The 23,056-nt window shown below is 36.5% G+C and overlaps 1 long non-coding RNA gene across 2 annotated transcripts in view; it reads right to left on the reverse strand.

Moving 5' to 3' along the window:
* Window positions 1–1,838: 1,838 nt before the first annotated feature.
* Window positions 1,839–23,056, reverse strand: part of LOC134474918 (uncharacterized) — a 113,943-nt gene continuing 92,725 nt past the window's right edge. The window contains exons 2-4 of one of the 2 annotated variants that reach the window (XR_010045850.1): window positions 10,408–10,534; window positions 10,148–10,208; window positions 1,839–8,614 (exon numbers count right to left, since the gene is read on the reverse strand). This is a non-coding gene — a long non-coding RNA (uncharacterized LOC134474918). Of the gene's footprint in view, window positions 8,615–10,017; window positions 10,209–10,407; window positions 10,535–23,056 lie in introns of both variants that reach the window. The other variant, XR_010045851.1, reaches the window with a different exon arrangement.

Consider the following 23,056-nt stretch of genomic DNA (forward strand, 5'->3'; position numbering starts at 1 on the left):
TTCTCAGCACAAACAATAAAGTCAAGAAGAGCAGGCAGTTAAGTATTTCAGATCCTAAAGGAAAATGATTTCCATCCTAGACTGATGTACCCTGCAAAACTGTACTTCAAAATCAATGGAGAAATAAGATACTTCTATGACAAAGAAAATCTGAAAAACTTCATGATCACCAAGCCAACCCTGCAAAGAATACTGAAAGACAGCCTAGATACATTTAGGAAAAAACCTCTAAACAAAACAGATAGGGTCCTGGGGATTTAGCTCAGCGGCATAAGTGCCTGCCTTGCAAGCAGGCAGTCATGAATTCAATCCCTGGTACCGATAAAAACAAAAAAGACCAAAAAAAAAATAATAATAAATAAATAAATAAATAAAAATAAACAAAACAGACAGTTAAAAACAGCAGAAAGATAAAGATGCAACAGCAGAAAGATAACATGTCAACAATAAACCAATATGTAACAGTTCTAACCATTAATGTAAATGGTCTCAATGGACCAATAAAAGAAACCAACTGGCAGAATGGATAAAGAAACAAAATCCAACCATATGCTGTCTACAAGAAACCCATCTAAACCCAAAAGGATACTCGCAGACTGAAAGTCAAAGGATGGAAAGCAATAGTTAATGCAACAGGAACCAAAAAAAAAAAAAAAAAAAAAAAAAACCAAACAAACAAACAAACAAACAAACAAAAAAAAAACGGAGGTAGCTATTCTGTTTGCAGACTATGTGAACTTCAAGCCAATAATGATCAGAAGGGATAAAGAAGGTCACTAAATCCTGGTTAGGGGAAAACTCTAAGAGGAAGAGAAAACTATCTTAAACTTATATGCACCAAACTCCAGAGCACCTAATTATATAAAACAAGTACTAACAAAAATGAAAGATCAAATTAGCAGTAACACAATTCTAACAGATCTTAACACACCACTGACACCAATGGACAGATCAACCAGACAGAAAATGAGCAAAGAAATAAAAGAATGGAATCACATCTGTGAATAAATGGACTTAATAGACATATACAGAGTATTCCACCCAACAACAACAGAATACACATTCTTCTCAGTATTACATGGGTCATTCTCTAAAATAGACCATATATTATTTCACAGAGCATATTTAAATAAATGCAAAATGGTTTTGAAATTATCCCTGGCATGCTATCAGACCATACCACTATGAAATTAGAAATTAATGATAAAAGATACTGCAAAAATCCCACAAACACATGGAAACTGAATAACACTCTTGAGTAATCAGTGAGTCACAGAGGAAATTAAAGAAGAAACTAAACAATACCTACATACAAATGGAAACACAAATACAACGTACCAGAATCTGTGTGATGCAATGAAAGCTGTCCTCTGAGGAAAATTTATTGCACGAGTTCCCACATTAGGAAAACAGAACAAATACAAATAAATAACCTGATGTTTTACCTCAAACATCTAGAAAAAGAAGAGTAAGTCAAGCCCAAAACCAAAAGAAAAGAAGAAATTATAAAAATCAGAGCAGAAATCAATGCAATAGAGACTAAAAAAACAACCCAAAAAATCAATGAATCAAAGACATGGTTCTGTGAAAGAATAAATAAAATCGAAAAGCCCCTAGCCAACCTTATTTAAAAAATGGAAGAAAAAGTTCAAATCCATGCAATAAGGAATAAAAGAGGTGAAATTACTACAGACCCTATTGAAATACAGAAGATCATCAACACCTATTTCGAAAACCTCTACTCTCAAAGGTTTTATAACACAGAGGAAATAGATTCCTAAAGCATATGAAGTACAAAAGCTAGGTCATGAAGATGTAAAACTACTGAATAACCCAAATTATATTAATGAAATTGAAAACATAATAAAATCATTACCTACAAAGAAGAGCCCAGGCCCAGAAGGATTCAATGAAAAATTGTACAAGAAATATAAAGAAGACCTAATGCCAACACTGCGCAAAATATTCAAAGAAATGGAAAGGGAAGCAATCCTTCATAAATTGTTCCTAGAAGCAAATATTACTCTAGTACAAAAACCAGAGGAGGACCCAACTGAAAAAGAGAACTACAGACCAATCTCCCTAATGAACAAGGAGGCAAAATTTCTCATTAAAATATTGGCAAATAGGATGCAGCAAATCAACAAGAAGATCATATATCATGACCAAGGGGGATTCAACCCAGGCATGTAGAGATTGTTTAATATATGTAAATCAATAAATGTAATACACCATATCAATAGAGCCAAAAGTTATAATCACATGATTATTACTATAGATGCAGAAAAAGCTTTTGATAAGGTCCAACATTCATTTATGATAAGAACCTTGCAGAAAATTGGAATAGATGGTCCTTACCTCAATATAATTAAGGCCAGCAATGAAAAAACAACACCCAGTACCATACTAAATGGTCAAAAATTGAAGGCCTTTACTTTAAAATCAGGCACAAGACAAGGATGTCCCTTATCACAGCTCCTATTTAATATAGTACTAGAAATACTGGGCAGAGCAATTAGACAATAGAGAGAAATAAAAGGTGTAAAGATAGGAAAAGAAGAAGTTAAATTATCATTATTTGCAGATGACATGATACTTTATATAGAAGATCCCCGAAGCTCCTTTGAAAGACTCCTAGATATAATAAATAAATTCAGTAATGTAGCTGGATACAGAATCAATACTAAAAAATCAATAGCATTCCTATACACTAACAACAAAGTCACAGAGACAGAAATAAGTGAGGCCACACCCTTCACACTAGCAACCAAAAAATGAAATATTTAGGAATTACTCTCATGAAAGAAGTGAAAGCCCTATACACGGAAAATTATAACACACTGAAAAATGAAATTGAAGATGATCTCAGAAAATGGAAAGACATCCCTTGCTCATGGATAGGAAGAATAAATATTGTGAAAATGGCCATTCTCCTAAAACTTTTATACAGATGCAATGCAATCCCGATAAAAATACCATCAACATACCTCATAGAACTTGAGAAATCACCCCTAAAATTCATCTGGAATGAGAAGAAACCTAGAATAGCAAAGACAGTTAGAAGCAGCAAAAGCAAGGCAGGAGGTACCACAATCCCTGACTTGAAGTTATACTACAAAGCAACTGTAGTAAAATCAACATGGTACTGGAAACAAAACAAAGCCGAATATCAGTGGAATAGATGAGAAGATACAACCACCACTACAAACACACTCAAGTACATTATCTTTCATAAATGGGCCAAACATGTTCACTGGAAGAATGACATTCTGTTTAATAAATGGTGGTGAAAAACTGGCTCTCCATATGCCTAAAACTAAAACTAGACCCATGCCTATCACCATGTACTAAAATAAAATCTAAATGGATCAAAGGTCTAAATATTAAAACAGAAACACTCAATCTATTGGAAGACAAATTGGGTAAAAACCTTGAAGACATAGGAGTAGGTAGAGAATTGATGAACAGGACTCAAATCGCATGGGAAATGCTTCCCAGAATCAATAATTGGGATCACCTCTGATTAAAAAGTTTCTGCACATCAAAAGGAATCTCCAGTATAGTGAAAAGAAAACCCACACACTGGGAAAAAATCTTAGTGAACTGCCCCTCAGCCAGAGGACTTCTGTCTAAAACACATAAAGAATTTTCAAAAATGAGACCACCAAAATTCAAAGACCCAATCCAAAAATGAGCATCTGAGATGAATAAACAATTTTGAGATGAAGAAATACAAATGACAAATAAATACATGAAAAAATGTTCACCATCAATGGTCATTAGAGAAATGCACATTAAAACCACACTGAGATTTCATCTCACTCCTGAAAGAATGGCCAAGATCAAGAAAACCACCAACAACAAATATTGGAGATGCTGTTGGGAAAAAGGAACTCTTCTGCACTGTTTGTGGGAGTGTAGACTGGTGCAACCATTGTGGAGATCAGTCTGGAAATTTCTCAGAAAGCTGGGACTGGAAGCACCTTTTGACCCAGCTATTCTACTTCTAGGCATATTCACAGAAGAACTTAAAGCATCATTCCACAGTGATATATGTGCACCCATTTTTATAGCAGCACAGTTTGTAATAGCCAGATCTTGGAAACAACCTAAGTGTCCATCAACTGAGGAATGGATAAAAAAGTTATGGTGTTTTTATACAATGGAGTACTACTCAGCTATGAAGATTGATCACACTGACATATAAATAAATGGGCACAGCTTGAGACCATACTCATAAGTGAAATAAATCAAACTCACATGTATAAATACCAAATATATTCCCTAGTATAAGAAATGATAACACATAGAAGTATGTGGTAATCATGATACCCAATCATATTGGTTTGAATCTATATAATGTTTTCACTCATTAAGTGCAATGGTTTTACCCTGGGTTTTTCGATTTAATATCGGTGATAGTACGAATAGCTATTCTGAAGAAAATAACACATCATAAAAGCTAGTGCTGATTTAATATCATCTTCTTTGGAACTCCCATCAAGCTGTTATACATGTTTCCACTGGTTTTAACATGCTGTATCTTAATATATTTTACTGTATGTGATAGTATAAATAAAATTTTTCAAAGGCAAAGAGATAATATAGAAATTGTTGTTCATTTTCTGTTAACTGGCTCTAAATACCCTGTAATTCTTTCATTCTCTTGAATGGCTTCACACTGTCTTGATATGATTGATGCCATAGTATACGAAATTATACTCAAACAATTCAAGGAAAGAGGCACTATGGCGACTAATATTATGTTAGATTATATGGTGGTGAAACAAAATGATGCTTTAATTGTTCAGTTCTGACCTGTGTTGTTCTATTACAATGTCTCTTTTTTCTCGATCTCCACCCTTTTAAAAAATATTCTATTTTTTCTTATTTTTTTTCAATTAAAGGAAAACTAAATTAAAAAATAGCGGGATATATTATAGTAACATTTTTGTTTTCCTATTAACCTGATTTTAACCCCAGTATTGCTCTCCCCATCTTGTTCTGCCTGATTTTACTATATTCTATTTTGTTTGATAGTATCAAGTTTGAGGGCATAGGCAACCACTTTGTAGGCAATAAAATTTACTATGATGCCCATTATGGTTTGACTATTATCTTCTTTTGAAATCCTGTAAGGTCTCCAGTGTAGATTTTATTGCTCTAGTTCTGTACTGTTTTGATCAATTCTATTATACCTGATGATATAGAAACTCTTTTTAAAAATAGCAAGAGGCACAATGGTAACCATTTTGATCACCTGATATTCTATTTTTGCATCAAGTACTATGCGCATCCTTATGTTCTAACCAACTCTGTTTTGTTAACTCACTTGAGATTTTATTCTCTTCAAAAAGAGTAATAACAACTATGGGAATAAAAAAAAAACCCAAAAGTGTGTTATTGTGAAGAAGAGAGGAAAGGAAGGTGGTCTAAGAGATATAATTGCCTGTTTGAGTGTGTAGGAAGGAAAACCACATTACTGAGCTTTGTTGGATCATTGAACGGAACTGTTTGCAATCTTGCTGTAGGAATGTTCATTTTATATGCTTTAATTTTATAATTTGGACAACTGTTTCTAAGAAGACAATATGTAACCTATTAACTAGTGATTTCTTACTGTATTTTTTTTCTTGAGATTCTGTATGACTTGTACCCTTTACTGCTTTGTTTTTTTATGTTTTTTCTCTCTTTAAATAAAAAAATAAACCTGGAATTTATATCTTGTATTTATTTTTTGGTACTGGGGATCAGAGTGATGACCTCACACTTTCCAGTCAGGTGCTTAAGCCACTGAGCTAAATCCCAGCCCCCCCAATATATATCTTTCACATATTATCATCTTCAGACTAGTGGCCTCTACTCTTGGACTTGATACCAGCAAGCATACCAAATGTGAATAAAATCAGTCAAGGCCAAATTACATTCAAACAAACCAGCTTCCAATAAGATCAGTCATAGTAAGACAATGTAAGTAATACAGGGTTTCAGTTTTACTTAATAGGAAATTAAGGACAGTTACCATCATGTTATAACCTGCTATTTTTGGGTTACCTCTCTGTGCCCTCAAATCTAATATGAGTAGACAGACCAGAACAAAATATAATCAAAACAAACAGAGCAACAGAACTGCTGTAGCTTTTAAATCTTTATACACTTTTAACAATGTCCTCTGCCTTCCTTTTTTAGGCAATTCCTCGCCTTTCTCCTTCTCAGGATACTATTATTCACTGTTCAGAGTGATAGTAGTTTAGTCTCTTATGTTCAGTTTCAGCATACATAAAAATAAAGACATCAACTATGAAGAGAATGAGACACATTATGGTAAGCATTATCAACTTCCCCAAAATCAGTCTTGAATATCAAAAAAGCCTGCATCATCCTGTAATTATTTGATTAGTTCTATAATGTTAAGTATATATTCAATGCTTGTGAAGATGGGAACAACTATTTGGAAGAAAACTAGAGACAGTAAGATAGACAATGAACATCTCAGTGGACTTGCTTTGAAACCTGTGTTTCCTTAACTTGTTTGCTTATGAACTGTTCTGTTTTGTTTTGTCATGTTTAATCTTACCATATTTAAGATAAAAAACAAGTTTTTAGAACATATATGCATATTAATAAGTTTTTGTTGGATCACTGAGGTAAACTGTTCACAGTGTCATTATTTGAATATCACTTTGTATGCTTAATTTTGTAACTTGAACAATTACTTCTAAGATGACAATATATAACTAATCAACTAGTGATTTCTTATTGTTTATTTTTCAGAAATTCTGTAGTATTTCTACACTTTTTGATTTTTTTCTTTAAATAAAATTAATTCACCAAAAATATGAAAATTAAGTTTTAAAGACAAAATATATTAAGTACATAGACACTATCCATACTTGAAAGTGAAAAGCCCATTTCAGTTTAAAATGTTTAATTACAAGATGCCATGTTGAAGCACAAAGACACATTAAAAAATCTAAAGAGGTATAAATGATTAACTGAAAACCATACAAAATGTGTACTTGAGTAGAGCTGCATTTCAGATTTGTTGTTTCTGGAAAACTGTGAAGAAATATTAACATCAAACTTCTGTATTGATTATTTCTTCAGGTCTACTTGGAATTTTTAAAGTAAACTTAGATCTAAACTGTCTAAAGAGTGCTGCTTTTTCTATGTATTTAACAACAAACATGGATTGCCATATTTCTCACACTGTTAATACACATAGGATCCAGTGAGCTCTTTCAGATATGTAACAATGATCATGTGTGCTGAGAGTATTCCCATAACACATAGGATTTATCTCTTGTGTGAGTTTCTTCATGTATTTCACTTACAATCTGGCTGCTGAAAGTGTCTCCACTTCCTTACATAGCCAGTGGTTCATCCCAGTGTGAATTGTTTCATGTGTTTTGCAATGACTGTATGTGTTAAAAGCTTTGCCACATTGTTATATGCATATTGTTTCTCACCAGTGTGGAGTCATTGATGTATTTTGCAAAATCCATGTGTGGTGAAAGGTTTCCCACATTCTACACATAAACAGGGCTTCTCAGCAGTGTAAATTTTTTATGTACTGGACAATGAGCATTTCTGCTGAAACCTTTCCCACATTCCTTACATATATAAGGTTTCTGCCCAGTGTGAAGTTTTTCATGCATTATGCAATATGTACTTGTGCTCAAAAAATTTTCATGATGCTTATATACACTGGTTTTATCTTGAGTGTGAACTTTCTTGTTGCTTACAATGTCCATGTTGGGTAAAAGATTTCCCACATTGTTACATATAGGGTTTCTCTCCAGTGTGAATTCTTTCATGTCGCTTACAATGTCCATGTTGGGTAAAAGCTTTCCCACACTGCTTACATACATATGGTTTCTCTCCAGTGTGAATTCTTTCATGATTCTTAAAATGTCCCCGTGTGTTAAAAGCTTTCCCACATTGCTTACATACATATGCTTTCTCTCCAGTGTGAATTCTTTCATGAACCTTAAAATTTGCATGTGTGTTAAAAGCTTTTCCACATTGCTTACATACATAGGGTTTCTCTCCAGTGTGAATTATTTCATGAACCTTAAAATTTGTACATGTGTTAAAAGCTTTCCCACGTTGCTTACATATATATGGTTTCTCGCAGGTGTGAATTCATTCATGTTGCTTACAATGTACATGTTGAGTAAAAGCTTTCCCACATTGCTTACATACATATGGTTTCTCACCAGTGTGAAACCTTTCATGATTTTTACAACCTGCCCATGTGTTAAAAGCTTTCCCACATTGCTTACATACATATGGTTTCTCTCCAGTATGAATTCTTTCATGTTGCTTACAACATCCATGTTGGGTAAAAGCTTTCCCACATTGCTTACATACATAAGGTTTCTCGCCAGTGTGAATTTTTTCATGTTCCTTACAATGTCCAGATTTGGTGAAACCTTTTCCACATTGCTGACATACATAGGATTTCTCTCCACTGCAATATTTTTCATGGATCTGAACATTGTGGTGTGTTTCTGCTTCTTTCACATTCACATTACCTTCTGCAGTACAAGGGAATACTTCTTTACACTGATTCCAAGATGTATGACCACAGGATTTCCCTAGCTTTTCATTTCTGTAAAAAAAAAATCACATATAGGATTTATAACCATATTACAAAGTTTTTATTGAAGAGTTGAACAAAACTGTTTGCAGTCTCACTGTTTGAATCCCCAATTCATATGTTTCACTTTTGTGTTTCATTAACTATTTCTATGAGCAGCATATGTAATCATTGTCTTTAGATTTCTTACTGTTTATTTTCACTTTGACAGTGGTATTATTTCTACTTATTTTGTTTTTTTAATCTTTCCTTACATTAAATAAAAAAAGAAAAATTCACAGTGAAATGGGTCTCAGTTTAATGACTGCATTAATGTCACGTGCTGTTTTTAATGCCTGCTAAGAAATTCTGACCATGAAGTAACGGAATGGCCTTGTAAGACATGTTGAAAATAACCATTCCCAAAAGACTGGTATGCATTTGTAAATCATAAAATTTGGTACCTTTTGAAATGCAGAAACTTTAGCTTCACTTTGGGCATGGGTACATATGTGTATCACATACAGATCATTCTGATATGTTTCCCCATCACAATCTCCCTTCTGTCCTTAACCTGTAGTTCCCTTTTCCATATGGTCAGTCTTACTTTTCTCTATCAACTCGCTTTCATTTCATTCCACAATTTATATTTTGGTTTCTCATCTAAAAGAAACCCTGTGACATTTTAGGTTTTATAGCTGAGCTATTTCACCGAATTGAAGGGAGAAAGAACCACCTATTTCTTATGGGAAATGATGTCATATTCTTTATTTTTTGACATTATATAACACATTTTTTCCATGCTGGGAATGAACAACAGGTATTTGCATAAAATCTATAGTTTTTTAAATCTGTTTTAAGAGATTTTCCCTGATCATTAAGCTGTGAAGTTTGAACTTGAATTTGCACTTCTGCAAAATCTGATTCCTAGTGTGCTGGATTTACAAGAATGCACAATCACAGAGAGGCTATTAACATTTTCCTTCTCCACAAATCCAGTGATAGATAGCTAAGCTTCTTCAAGGCATGATCTATTATAACTTGATCTGCTTTGTATATGAGTAAGCATGTATCAATATTTACATGGACATTGAATTTTTAAAAATATATCCAGGACAATATGAGGGGATCAATTTCTAGAGACAACTGCACACTGATATTCAGAATGAGTGCACTTAACATTCCACTAGCCTTCTAAGAATTTTACTCAGAATGGCTGATTCTTTAGAGCATGGCTTGCAAACACAAGTACTCCATTTTATTTCAAATTCTATTGCAATCGTAGAAAATTTTAGATAATGAATGTGTTGTATTCACATGTATATATGGATAGAAAAACTGAAGGAAGAATGTCATAACTCAAAGTGTATGCCTTTCGTACATATCTATATGCAGTGTCATATATTTTCATGATTTAATTCACTCATTATACATACCCTAGCTTCTACGTCTTCGTAGAATATTACTGACAATAGATTCAATGGTGCCTCATTTCTTTGGCAGTCATTTTTCTGCTGACTCACTAGTTACTCAGGAACATTCCTTCTCTTTGTGAGTAAGAATTACCTTAAGTATCTCCATTAAATTTTGCATTCTTTTTCAGCTTCCTGGATATCCCCAAGTCCTCCTGAATTGTAGACATAGAAATACCAGCATTCATTAGAATAATACATACAAATTAATAGATTTTGTTTAGAGTTATGATATAATGTATACAGGTCTGAGCTATTTTTAAAAATATTTTCACATTGTTTTTAATGAAACAGCACTGATGAGCGACATACAACATTCTGACAGCATGAGTGACAAAAGTATTTTGTCCTTACCAATTGCAGTCATATTCCTAAAGGTTTCACCCATCACATCTCTGTAGAGGTTCTTTTGGTATGGACTCAGCAAACTCCACTCCTCATTGCTGAAGTTCATGACCACATCCTCAAAGGTCACCACCTCCTAAAGGATCATACATATGGTTCTCACATGAAGGTTGAGACACCAGGTTTGCGATATCTTAAATTCTCTCCTACAAATCTGAATGAAAAGCAAAGTGTGGTGGTGCGTATCTATAATCCCAGCACTCAAAAGGCTGAGACAGGATGGCTTAGGTGAGTTTGGGCAATTATAGGCTCCATAGGGTGTTCAAATCCAGCTGATATACGTACAGAAAGCTTGTCTCAATAAAACAAAACAAAACTAAACTAATAAAACCAAACAAAACAGCTGAATGAAGACTGATTTTGTCAAATTTAAATCCATGTTTTGGTCATTAATTTTGTGTATATACACATTTTTGAAGACAACAAATTTGATGATAGATTGAAACTCACTGCTAATGTAACAGTGAAATAGGAGCACTGATTCTTGTGCTGAGTCACTGCAATATTCCCTGTGTACTGTCTCTAAAGCAGAGCTCACAGTGAGAAGCCTGCAGGACCAGCATCCACAAAGTACAGAGGCAGATAAATAGCCCATCAATTAACTGGGAAGCCAAGCAAGCACCTCCCTTCCCTGGTAAGTGGTGGCGGTGTGGCAGACTGTGGCCCATCCAGGGGGCAAACCAGCAGCAGCTCCTGAGATCCATGCCATGCTGGAATTTAGGACACTTGGAAGGCAAGCAAGCACCACTTCTCCCTGATAAGTGGTGGCAGTCTGGCAGAATGTTGCCCTTCCAGGGGGAGAACCAGCAGCAGCTCCTGAGATCCCTGCCATGTGGGAACTTAGTACGCTGTGAAACCAAACAAGCAGCCTGTCTCCCTACTAAGCAATAGTGAACCTACTGATGCACGGCCTAGAATCAAACATCCCTCTTCCCTACCCCTCTCCTCCTGTAACCCCCGTTATCAAATGGGAACCAGAAATCTGAGCGTCTCCTGGGAAGCAGACCATAACAAATAAGGGGGACTTCATTCTACTATCTCTTTGAAGGCAAATATTTTTATTACTGTTTTGCTCTATTGTGATTAATGGTATTTCTCTATTCAATATTCTGTTTTGATAATTACTATAATGTTCTGTATTTCATCTCATTTTGATATATGTGTTTGAAAGAACAACTATTATAAAGATAATAAAATATGCTGTGATACCTATTACTGTTATCCCAGTAATCTGTTGTGAAGTTGTGTACCAAATTCACTGTATGATCTTAGTTGGCCTTTTTCTGTTGTACTTTACCACTTTCAAAATTTAAAAAAAGAAAAAAAAATCTCATCAATCACTTTGATAGGCTACAGATAATGTCTCTTCAAATCTCATTTAGGCCAGAGAGTACTTTGTTCTTAATATACTTCAGCAGCATTTTGAAACATGCATTTGTTTTCATAGAACAAAACATAAATAACATCCAATATGGTACACAACTAATAACTCAAATGTTAGTGGAAAATACTGTTTTTAAAAAATAAGAATATAAAATGGAACCAGGCCCAAGCTGTAATTTATAGCTCACTGTCACCAAGCGATCACTTTCAATTCAGATATGAGAAATATATCTTGGGAGGCTGGTGAAGGAGTTCTTCCTTGAATTTGGGTCTATCCTAAGTTACAGAGCTGTATAAAATAGAGAAACCCTGACTGAGACACTCCACACACAAAGTGAAACTTGAAAACAGACTACATAAGACACCTTTGGTTTGTTTTTAAAAATTATATCCATACAATACCGAAAAATGCCAATAATGTTCAACACTTTCGGAGAAACAATGTGGATATCTTCCATACTACACAGAAAACACTTTCATAGTTGGGTATTTAGCTCAGTGGCATGACCGCCTTCCTCGAAAGCATAAGTCATGAGTTCGATCCTTGGTACAAAAAAAATCCAAATTTTACCTTCATGACACTGGGGCATAATTAGAGATAATCCAAATTAGATCTCAAGTATGGAACAAAAAATACATGGGTTGACAGGGATGTGAAATACTGATTGTTGCCAGAGCTGGTGTTGATCACCTCAAGGAAGCAATCAGAACCCAACTTTAACTTCACGCTTACTCTAAGAACTACCTGAATTTCTGTGAAGACCCTCTCTGTTGTATGTCCTACTATTGGCTTCCTGCATCCTGTCAGTCACTTGCACATCCTTTCCATGCTCCTCTGATCCATCCTCAGCAGGAAACCCTTCATGCCAAACTATTGATATCACTGCAAAATTTCTCTTTAGAGCTTTTCCTTTACACCACTTAGTAAATTCCATTGTAGAGCATTTCCATATTTAAACTTTCTATGAACAACCAAGCTACTAAATCAGCTCTTAATTCAGAGATGACACCCCTATTCCTTTCCATTCAGAAGGATATCATGCGTATATGTCCATGCAAATGCCTAAATTTTGGCATTTTTTGATGAGAACTTAATAGCCCTTTCTGGAATTTGTCCTTCACAAATTTTTACCCCATCCTTGATAACACTTTCATATTTGCTTCATTTTTCTCAGACTTCAAAACTCTATGGCTGTTCTCAAAAACCTAGTCTGTGAGCAAGGGTGCCACCTAAATAATTAAGTATGTTCAGAAATTATTTTGCACTGATCTGTATAATACACAGGAATTCACGAGTTGTTTGGGAAGCCTTTTTCCACTGAGGCACATTACTACACATCTCTGAATTCTCAGGAACTTTGCCACTACTTGTCATGAGGATGGAAATATGAGAACGTACTATAAATTGAGGAGATCACTATAAATACAAAAAAGCCCAAGTTTAACTTGATCCATTGTGGCTATGAGGCCCTGCATTACAGACATTAATAAACTTTGGACATTCCAGATCAGCTACTCTGAGGAAAGAGAGCAGAGACCTAGCTCATTACTGCTCTACAAGCTACAAAAAGCATCATAGTCAGGGTCTTCCCAAGCTCCTTCCAATGCCTAAGATGGTGGAGTTACCAGGCCAGCAGTGAATTTCAAAGATGATACTTGCATCTGCTGCTGTCATAGTGGAGCCAGGGTTCTGGGGACCCCAAATCACCCTTGCCAACAGCAAGAGGCAAAAGGGACAGTGAATGACCCATCGCCAATGCTTGAGGACCTCAGGAGCTGAAGCTAACTAAATACCTGAGGACCCAGACACCGGAACGAAAATACTTGTAACTGGTTTCGCCCAATCCACCATATTTCTGGGCTCCCATCCACAACCTCACCATTCCATGGCTCCAGGATGTCTCAGGTTCTTTGTTAATCATGCCACAGGACATCAAAAGTACTAAATGAGATCCAGCAAGCATTTTGCTACCAGTATTGTACTCAGAACAGGTAAATCACGATGAGACATCAGAAAGACAGAAGTCGCAGCCAGCAATGGCCCATCTGATTGAACAGTTCATGTAGCCTGCCCCTTCATCATTGATTGACTCCTGCTCTACTGCCCTCCTTCTGAGTCAAGAATAAACAGGAAAAGGAGCCCCTCCCTGCAAGAGAGGATCCCAAATGATAGACTGTAGTGCAGAGACTTCTGGAGCTGCCATTCTTCTACAGTGGTGAACTCAGCTCGACAGAGGAGTGTTTGTACTGAAGAGCTTTACCTCAGGCTTTTAATTTTCAAATCCATTAGATTTCAAGGAAAAAAGAACACACAACTAAAATTAAACTTCAAAACATGTTAATCAGGGGGCAACACTGGTATATACATTGCACATTGTCATCACCGGATCATTCACATAGAACACAAGACATCTATAATCAATTTTCCAAACAGTGCTGTTACAGGGACCTGAGTTATTTAAATAGTATTGGCAGGAGACAGGGCTAGATCCCCCAAGGAGCCCATGCAGGAGACCAGATAGCTTGCAACTATGGGGAAGACTGACACCTCATGCTATGGGCCAAGGCTCAAGACAATGATAAGCAAATTCATCCATATCCTAAGTATAGATATTCTAAATAGTTCCCTAGCACTGGGAGGAAGTCAGGAGCCACCATTCAAAGAAATGTATCCTTTTAAAGACTGACATTCTACATAGTTCCTGTCATCCTGATGACCTCAGTAGTTACCCTCCCAAACCCCTAAGGGAAGTCACAGCTGCCTAAGAATGCCTGCTTTCTATGTGACTCCCCTCCCTCTTTGTTCCCAATTTAATCAGCTTTACCTGAACTTATAATCTTATTGGCTACCATAGTTCTGTCCCATCTTATGCCCCCATCTGCATTGTGAGTTCCTAGTTTTCCCCTCCTTAAACTAATTTCACCACATGATTTTACTCTATAAAAATCCCTAGAAAGGACAGTGTTTGGCAACCTGCTCAGGACCCCTTCTCCGTCTCAGGCAGCTTTCTTTCTCTCAATAAGTATATTCTTCTGTTAATTTCTATTGTTCCTAAAATTCAGTCTTTGACTTTATAGAACAAAAGCCTCGTGTCAGACATAGCAGACCAGGAGATTGATTTTGCTATAGCAATATCAGTATAAACTTTTCTCTTTCTGGAAGTCAGAGAAATCAGTTGTAGTTTACATTGCACAGTGTTGATCTCACCTTGCCAGGGATACTTGCATTGAAGGCCTTTATCCCTGACTTTAAGTGCTGCTTTTTTTTCTGAAACTGAACTGATCTGTAATTTTGGTTATATTATCAACAATGCATTAAAGAATTGAATCAAAATATTTCTTATGAATGGCTTATCACCAGCCGTGGAGGAAGACAGAGAGCAAAAATTCTTTGTTTTGATTTCTTCATTCAAACCAAAGGATGTACTTGAAAGAGTTTTGCCGTACAAAAATTACAGGACCTCATAGTGGTAGTTCCAGGTGGAAGAAGGTGAACTCAGGGATTCTTACTTATATGGCCACTTCCTCTTTTCTCCTTGATTACATCATCATCTTTCTTTCCCAGGGGAATAAAGAAAATCCCCTTTAACTCCTAGCATGACATCCATGTCCCCTCCAAGCACCACATCCAGTCAAAAGTCACATATACCCCATAACCCCATAGTCAGTCAGAAAAAAATAAAAGCCAAGCCCTTAGTGGCTGTGGGCTTGTCTCCACATTTTTTAAATAAAAGGCCACTTTTACATTCTTATATTCGGCTTCTCTATTGTGCTAAGCTACCTCCTCAGTAACATCAGTAATCTAACCCACTTTAAATGATTTTCACCACATGATTTTATTCTATAAATTCCCTAGAAAAGACAGAGTCCTTTGCTACCAGCTCAGAATCCCTCCCGTTTCTCTCAGACAGAAGCTTTCTGATAGGATTTTTGGTGTAGTAAAGAAGAGAATATAAAGTCAAAATGGCCTTTATTCTAAGAATATGGAGAGAATCCCATGACCACTGGCGGTCTGGCTTTTTCTTCTGGAAATGTGTGGGTGGCATACATATAGTTTTTGAGTTGGGTGGTGGTTAAAGTTGGCATTGCTGATATGCAAGTAGCTGATTGAGATTCTTTTCTGGCCACAGGTAAGTTGAATAGGGAAAAGGAAAGTGACTTCAAGGAAAAAGTCCCCTGGTTCCACCTCCCACTCCCAAAATATCCTATTTAGAGCAAAATACATTCACATTCTCTCCCTCAATAAATACATTCTGCTCTTCAACTCTGTTGTTTCTAAAATTCATTCTTGCACTTTAGAGAACACAAACTCATCCCAGACATAGAAGGTCAGGAATTGCATTCCACTTTATCATGGTATGGCTGCCTGTATTTCTAACTAACTCAGCTGCCTGTAACTTTAAGAATTGTTTATGAATTTGATTTGGAGTAATTGTAGCAAATAAATTTTCTTAATGGATATAGGGAAATATATCATTAAATTGAGAAACTGTTTAGCACAGTTTTTCTAGCTAGCATCAGCCAACATTTTCAACTTTCAAATATGTGGGAAAACAAAAACTAAAAACAACTCAGAAAAAAGCAATCCTATAGGGGACAGTACATCATTCACTGTAATTGCCATGTTATCTGCAGGTATTTCATAGACCAAAAAAGAAACATTGAGCCTCTTAATTAACAAGCATAAGTTTCAATAAATGTGCTCACAGCACTGCATCGTTGACAACTGTGAATTTTTTTTTGTATGACGGATTGAACTCATGACCTTGTGCTCTCCAGGCAGCTCCTTGTATCACTGAGCTCAATCCCCAGCCCCAACTATTTAGATACTAAATATGACTATTAACAATGTTTAATTTGCCATTGACATATTTAGTTATAAATTATGTAAACCTACATTTTCACGAATGTAATTATTTTCTTTCCTTGCAGTTTAAATTACTTTTTTTTTTTTAGGTACCAAGGATCAAAGTTACAACCTAGCACTTTCCAGGCAGGCATTTCTGCCTGCTGAGCTAAATCCCTGGCTTGTATTAATGAATGTTTTTAAATGTATAAACATAAGTTCATTCATTCAAATACTATTGTGATTTTAGCACAGGATGTCAATGTAGAGAGAAATTGATATACAATCAGAGAGGAACTGGAACCTCAAAGAGTCAATGCAAAAATCTAAATACAACAATCACTGCAACAGGCACAGCTGAAGAAAGCCAGACCTGAAGAAAAAGATGCAGTGACCATGTCTACATGGTCCTGAAGAGAAAAACAACAGCTTGAAATGTACTACAGTTACCACCACCCCCTCCAGGAAGCCCTGATAGGCATCAATTACCATACTCAATGACCAGAACAACTGGACTATTGTTCCTACAAAATGCCTTGGCTCTTTCCACATACCTTTTCTGGCTGATGAATAATATTAGTTAAGCAGCTTTAAGCTTATATTTTGATTGTAGTTTGAGACCCACCCTGTACCCACATTGTGAATTTCCTGTATAAATGACTCCTGACAATAGGTCTGTGGCCAAAATACTAAACACCACTCCTGAAAATTCAGGGCTATTCTTCTCTCTTTTTTTCTAAGAAAATTTTTGATGTTCTTTTGCTTTGTAACTTCTTTATTTCTCAATGTTGTGAGCCATTAAATTTGGTGCATTTGACATCAAACAGGGCAGGATTATACTTCTCTTATTTCAATCTAAATATGAAATGTCTGATAAAGGCCATGTTCCAAAGCCTGGATTTCAAGCTGCTTGTTTGCCTTGAGCTTAACATTTCCATGAGCTTTTATAAGTCCTCCATTTAGTGAACTACAAATGTATTGGAGGAAGGAGGTCACTGTTGTGCTGTAGCATTATAGGTGTCATTCCTAAATCTGTGTTTGTCACTGCCTCCTGCATGCCACTACATGGTCTTCCTTCTTCTGCACCATCATTCAATAATTCCCATTTTGCATAAGTCAACTTTCACTCAGCTCTATTATTGATTTTTTTAAATAGTCTTTCTATCACCTTGGTTGTTTATTATTTTCATTTTAGTATTTTGCTTTAAAGACATAGTCTCACTTTGGAGTTCTGGCTCACCTTGCACTCACTATGTAGGTTAGGCTGTCTTTGAATACATGGCCATTCTCCTGTTTCAGCCTCTTCATTGCTGGGGAAAACAGGTGGGCATTGTAGCACATGGAATTTGTCTTTTTCTCCTCTCCTTTAAACTACTATTCTTTCATCTCAGTGGCACTGTCATTTAATCCTGATGTTTGCTTGTTGTCAGTAAAGGTTTCTGAAGCTTGAGTTGAGTTTGTGAACAACAATACAGGAATCCAAGCAACCCAATTGAGAAATGTGGAATTTCATTAGATGGTCTCAGGACTACTTGTACACAGAACCCCACACCCATTTCAAGATATAAACAACAGGCTTTGAAATGGAAAGTTACAGATGTTTTAAAAGATAGAATCACAAAAAGATCCTGTTGGAAATCATGTAGCTAGAATCTTTATAATAATTTTTGGATGACAACTGTATTCTGCTTCTTTTGTTGAGCAGGTCAATTTTTTTCTTTGGATATAGCTCATTTTGCTTTTCTCCTGGGACTTCTACCCTGTGTGATTTTCCATTTTTCAGGGTAAAATACAGGGCACTAGTTATATGCAAAGCTCAAAATGGCATCTATTATGCCAAGCTACAACACAGCTAAGTTACAAGCCTCAATATTTTCTAGGGTAAAAACACACATATCTATAATCCCAGCACTAAAGAGCCTGACACAGGAGTGCTGCTTTGAGGTTAGTGTTATAACTTGAGCCCCGGTATAAAATCCAAGGAGGCAAGAGACCGAAAATTTAGTGGCAAAGGCTTTATTTCCAGGCCTGGCGACCAGTCTCCGGGAGCCAATTTGGAGACTGTCCCCTAGAAGCTGAAGGGAGGACTTTAAAAAGGGGCTGGAGGAAAGGGCGGGGGGAGAGAAACAAAGAAACCTGTAGAGCCATCAAACTTGTTGACCCGAGTCTGGAAACTGTATTGCTGTCCACTTAGCTCTGACAATCTAGGGAGTTTCTGGTGTTTTTTAAAAATTATTTCCATCCTGCAGACTGACATTATCTCAGAGTGGCACGTCTGCAGCAATATTTGGAGAAGAAAGTGGACAGTTAATTATCTCAGGACAGCTTGTCTTCGCTAGTGAGTGCGAAGGGGTCACAAGTTATGAGACACTGGAACTTAAGTTTTACGAAGACCTGATATCTAACTCATTTGATACATACAGAACAAAAGGAAAGCACCGATTGGGGTTTGGGCCATAGTATTACCCGGTAATTTCTTTAAGCTAAGCAGTTCTTAAAATTGGGGCAGGCTCATTTTACAACAGATCATCACCGGGTCAGGGGGAGGTCACCAGAAACCCAAATTCTTTATGGCCTAGATAGATAGGTGAGGGGAGAGGGAGGCAATAAGGCGCCATACAGAACAGAAAACGGCGGTAATGTGTCAAGGTCAGGGTAAAGGGTTAAACTCACATGCAAATCTCTCTGCACACAAGCAGGTTACTTTAAACAAATGTAAATTAATTGCCATTCTAGTTTTCCTTAGCTCTTTAGCGGAGAATAGAGGCTCCTAGCAGTGATTAACAACCCTTGTTAGCTTGTTTTAGCACAGCTTCTGTAGTTTGTAGAGAGCAACAATGGTTAACATATCAATTAGATGAGATTCTTGCAATTCTTTACAGAGGAGAGTGTTGTTCAACAGATCAATTAGGTCCCTTAACATATCAGTTAGGGAAAAAGGATAAAACAAACACATTTAGTAAGCCCCTATACAGGTTTGCTATAATACACATATAACAAAGCTATCTTCTTAGGGTACAACAGTTAGGGCAATTCTGCACTCCATAAGGGGTTCAAATCTAGCTGACATACATAGAGAAAACATGTCTCAATAAAACAAATCTAAACTAAACACATAAAACCAAACAAAACAGCTGAATGGAGACTGATTTCTTCAAATCTTAATTCCATATTTTGGGGATTAATTTTTTGTATATACACATTTTTTGAGACAGCAAATTTGATACTATATTGCAACTCACAGCTAATGTAACAGCCAAATAGGAGCACTGATTCTTGTGCTGAGTCACTGCAAGAGTCCCTGTGCACTGTCTGTAATGCAGAGCTTATAGTGAGAACCTATAGGCCCAGCATCCATAAAGCACAGAAGCAGAAAAATATCTCATCAATCACTCTGATGTACTACCAATGATATCTCTTCAAATCTCAATTAGGGCATTAAGTCCTTTGTTCTTAATATACTTAAGTAGCATTTTGATATTTGAATTTGGTTTCACAGAACAAAACATAAATAACATCAAATATGGTACGTGAATAATAACTCAAATGTTCATGGAAAACTGCTGTATGTAAAAAACATATAAACAATGAAACCAAGTGCAAGCTTCAAATTATAGCTCAGTGTCAACAAGTGATCACTTTCCACTCAGATAGAAGAAATATATCTTGGGAGGCTGATACAGGAGAAATGCCTTGAGTTTGGGGTTAGCCTGTTACAGAACTGTCTGAAAAATGAGAAACCCTGACTGAGACACCCCACAGACAATGTGAAACTTGAAAAGTGACTGCATAAGACACCTTTGGTTTGTTTTAAAAATTTTAGCCATACAATATAGAAAAATTCCACAATGTTCAACATTTTCTGAGGAACAAGGTTGATATCATCCATAATATACAGAAAACACTTTCAGAGCTGGGTATTTAGCTAGCAGCATGAAAACCTAACTTGCAAGCTTGAGATCATGAGTTCCATCCTTGGTACAAAAAAAAAAATTGAAATTTCACCTTCATGATACTGGGTCATAATGTGAGATAATCAAAACTAGATCTCAAGTGAAGAACACAAAATTCATGGGTTGACAGGGATGTGGAATACTGATTGTTAGCAGAGCTGGTGTTATTCACCTCAAGGAAGATATCATAATTCAACTTTAACTGCATGCTTACCCTAAGAACTACCTGACTTTCAGTGATGACCCTCTCTGTTGTATGTCCTGCTATTTGCACACTGTATCCTGCCAGTCACTTCCACATCCTTTCCATGCTCGTCTGATCCACCCTAAGCAGAAAACCCTTCATGTCTAAACTATTGATATCCCTGCACAATTTCAATTTAGGGCATTTCCTTTACAGGAATTAGTAAAGTCCATTACAGAGCATTTCCATATTTAAACAATGTATATTATCAACCAAACTATTAAATTAGCTCTTAATTCAGATTTAACACCCATATTCCTTTCCATTCAGAAGGATATCTGTGTTTATATGTTTATATGTATTTATATGTTCATGCAAATGACTACATTTAGACATTTTTCAGTGAGAATTTAACAGGCACACCTTTCTGGAATTTGCCCTTAGCAAGCACTGTTTACCCTGACTTTGATGACACTTTTATATCTGCTTCATTTTTCTCAAAATTCAAACCTCTATGGCTGTTCTCACAAATATAGTCTATGAGCACGTGTGTGACATGAAATATGTTCAGAAATTCTTTGCACTGTTATTTATAATACACAGGAGTTCACCAGGTGTTTGTAAAGCCTTCCTCCACTGAAGCACATCATTACACCTCTCTGAATTCTTTTGATTTTGCCAACACCTGTCATGAGGTTGGAAATGCGAGAACATACCATAAATTTAGGCAATTCCTATAAATACAAAAAAGTACAGGTTTAAGGAGTGCTGTTGTGGATATGAGACCCTGCATTACATACATTTAGAAACTTTAGAACATCAAGATTGCTGATCCCTGGAATGAGAGCAGAGACCAAGCTCAGTAATGCTGCTCCAGCTACAAAATGCATCAGAGTCAGGGGCTTCCCAAGCTCCTTCCTCTGCTCCTTATGATGGAGGTGCCAGGACAGTAGAAAATTTCAAAGATGATACTCCAGTCTGGTACTATCATAGTTAATTCAGGGTTCTGGGGACACAGAATCATCCTTGTTCCCAGCAGGAGAAAAAGGGAAAGTGGATGACCCAAGGCCAATGCTACAAGAGCTCAGGAGCTGAAGCTAACTAAATACCTGAGTCTTCACACACCAGAACTGCTTCTAACCACTTGTAACTAGTTTCTCCCAATTCCACCCTATTTCTGGGCTCCCATCCAAAGCCTCACCATTCCATGGCTAGAGAGTCTCCCAGGTTCTTTGCTAATCAGGCCACAGGACATCGAATGAGTAAATGAGATCCAGCAAGCATTCTGCTCCCAGTTTTGTGTTCCAAACTGGTAAACAATGTCTACACACCGGAAAAGACCCAAGAGACCTCCTGCCACAGCTCAGATGATAGGACATTTCATATGGCCCGCCTCTTCATCATTGATTGACTGCTGCACTACTGTCTTCTTTCCAAGTCCAAAATAAACATGGAAAGGAACTCCTTCCTGCAAGAGAGGATCCCAAATGATAGACAGTAGTCAGAGTCTTCTGAAGCTGGTTGTCTTCAATAGTGTTGATCTCAACTACACAGAGGAATATGTGTATCAAAGTGCCTTACCTCAGGCTTTTCATTTCCAAATCCATTTCATTTCAAGGATAAAAAGAAAAAATAAACTAAAACTATATTTCAAAACATATGAATTGTGGGGCAACACTGGTATATACGTTGCACACTGTCATCCCGGATCATTCACCTAGAGCACAAGACATCTGTATTCAATTTTCCTAAAAGTACTGTTATGTGCAGCTGAGTTAGTTAATTATGATTAGCAATGAGACAGGGCTGGGTCCTCTGAGGAGCCCATCTAGAAACCCAGATACCTTACAACTATGGAGAAGATGGACAACTCCTGCTATGGGCTAAGCCTCAAGACAGAAGATCAACAAATTCATCCATATCCTAAGGACTGATATTCTAAATAGTTCCCTAGCACTCTGATGAAGTCAGGAGTCACCATTCAAAGAAATGTATCCTTTTAAAGACTGACATTTTAAATAGTTCCTATCATCCTGATGACCTCAGTAGTCACCCTCCCAAACCCCTAAGGGAAGTCACAGCTGCCTAACAATGCCTGCTTCCTATGTGACTCCCTTTCCCTTTTGTTCTCAATTTAATCAAATTTACCTGAACTATTTATCTTATTGGCTACCATAGCTCTGTCCCATCTTATGCCCATCTGCATTGTGAGTTCTGTTTTCCCACCCTTCA

Source organism: Cavia porcellus, unplaced genomic scaffold, assembly GCF_034190915.1.
Source record: "Cavia porcellus strain 051 isolate PalLab524CR breed Dunkin Hartley unplaced genomic scaffold, mCavPor4.1 scaffold_43, whole genome shotgun sequence".
In the NCBI taxonomy this organism is placed as follows: Eukaryota; Metazoa; Chordata; class Mammalia; order Rodentia; family Caviidae; genus Cavia; species Cavia porcellus.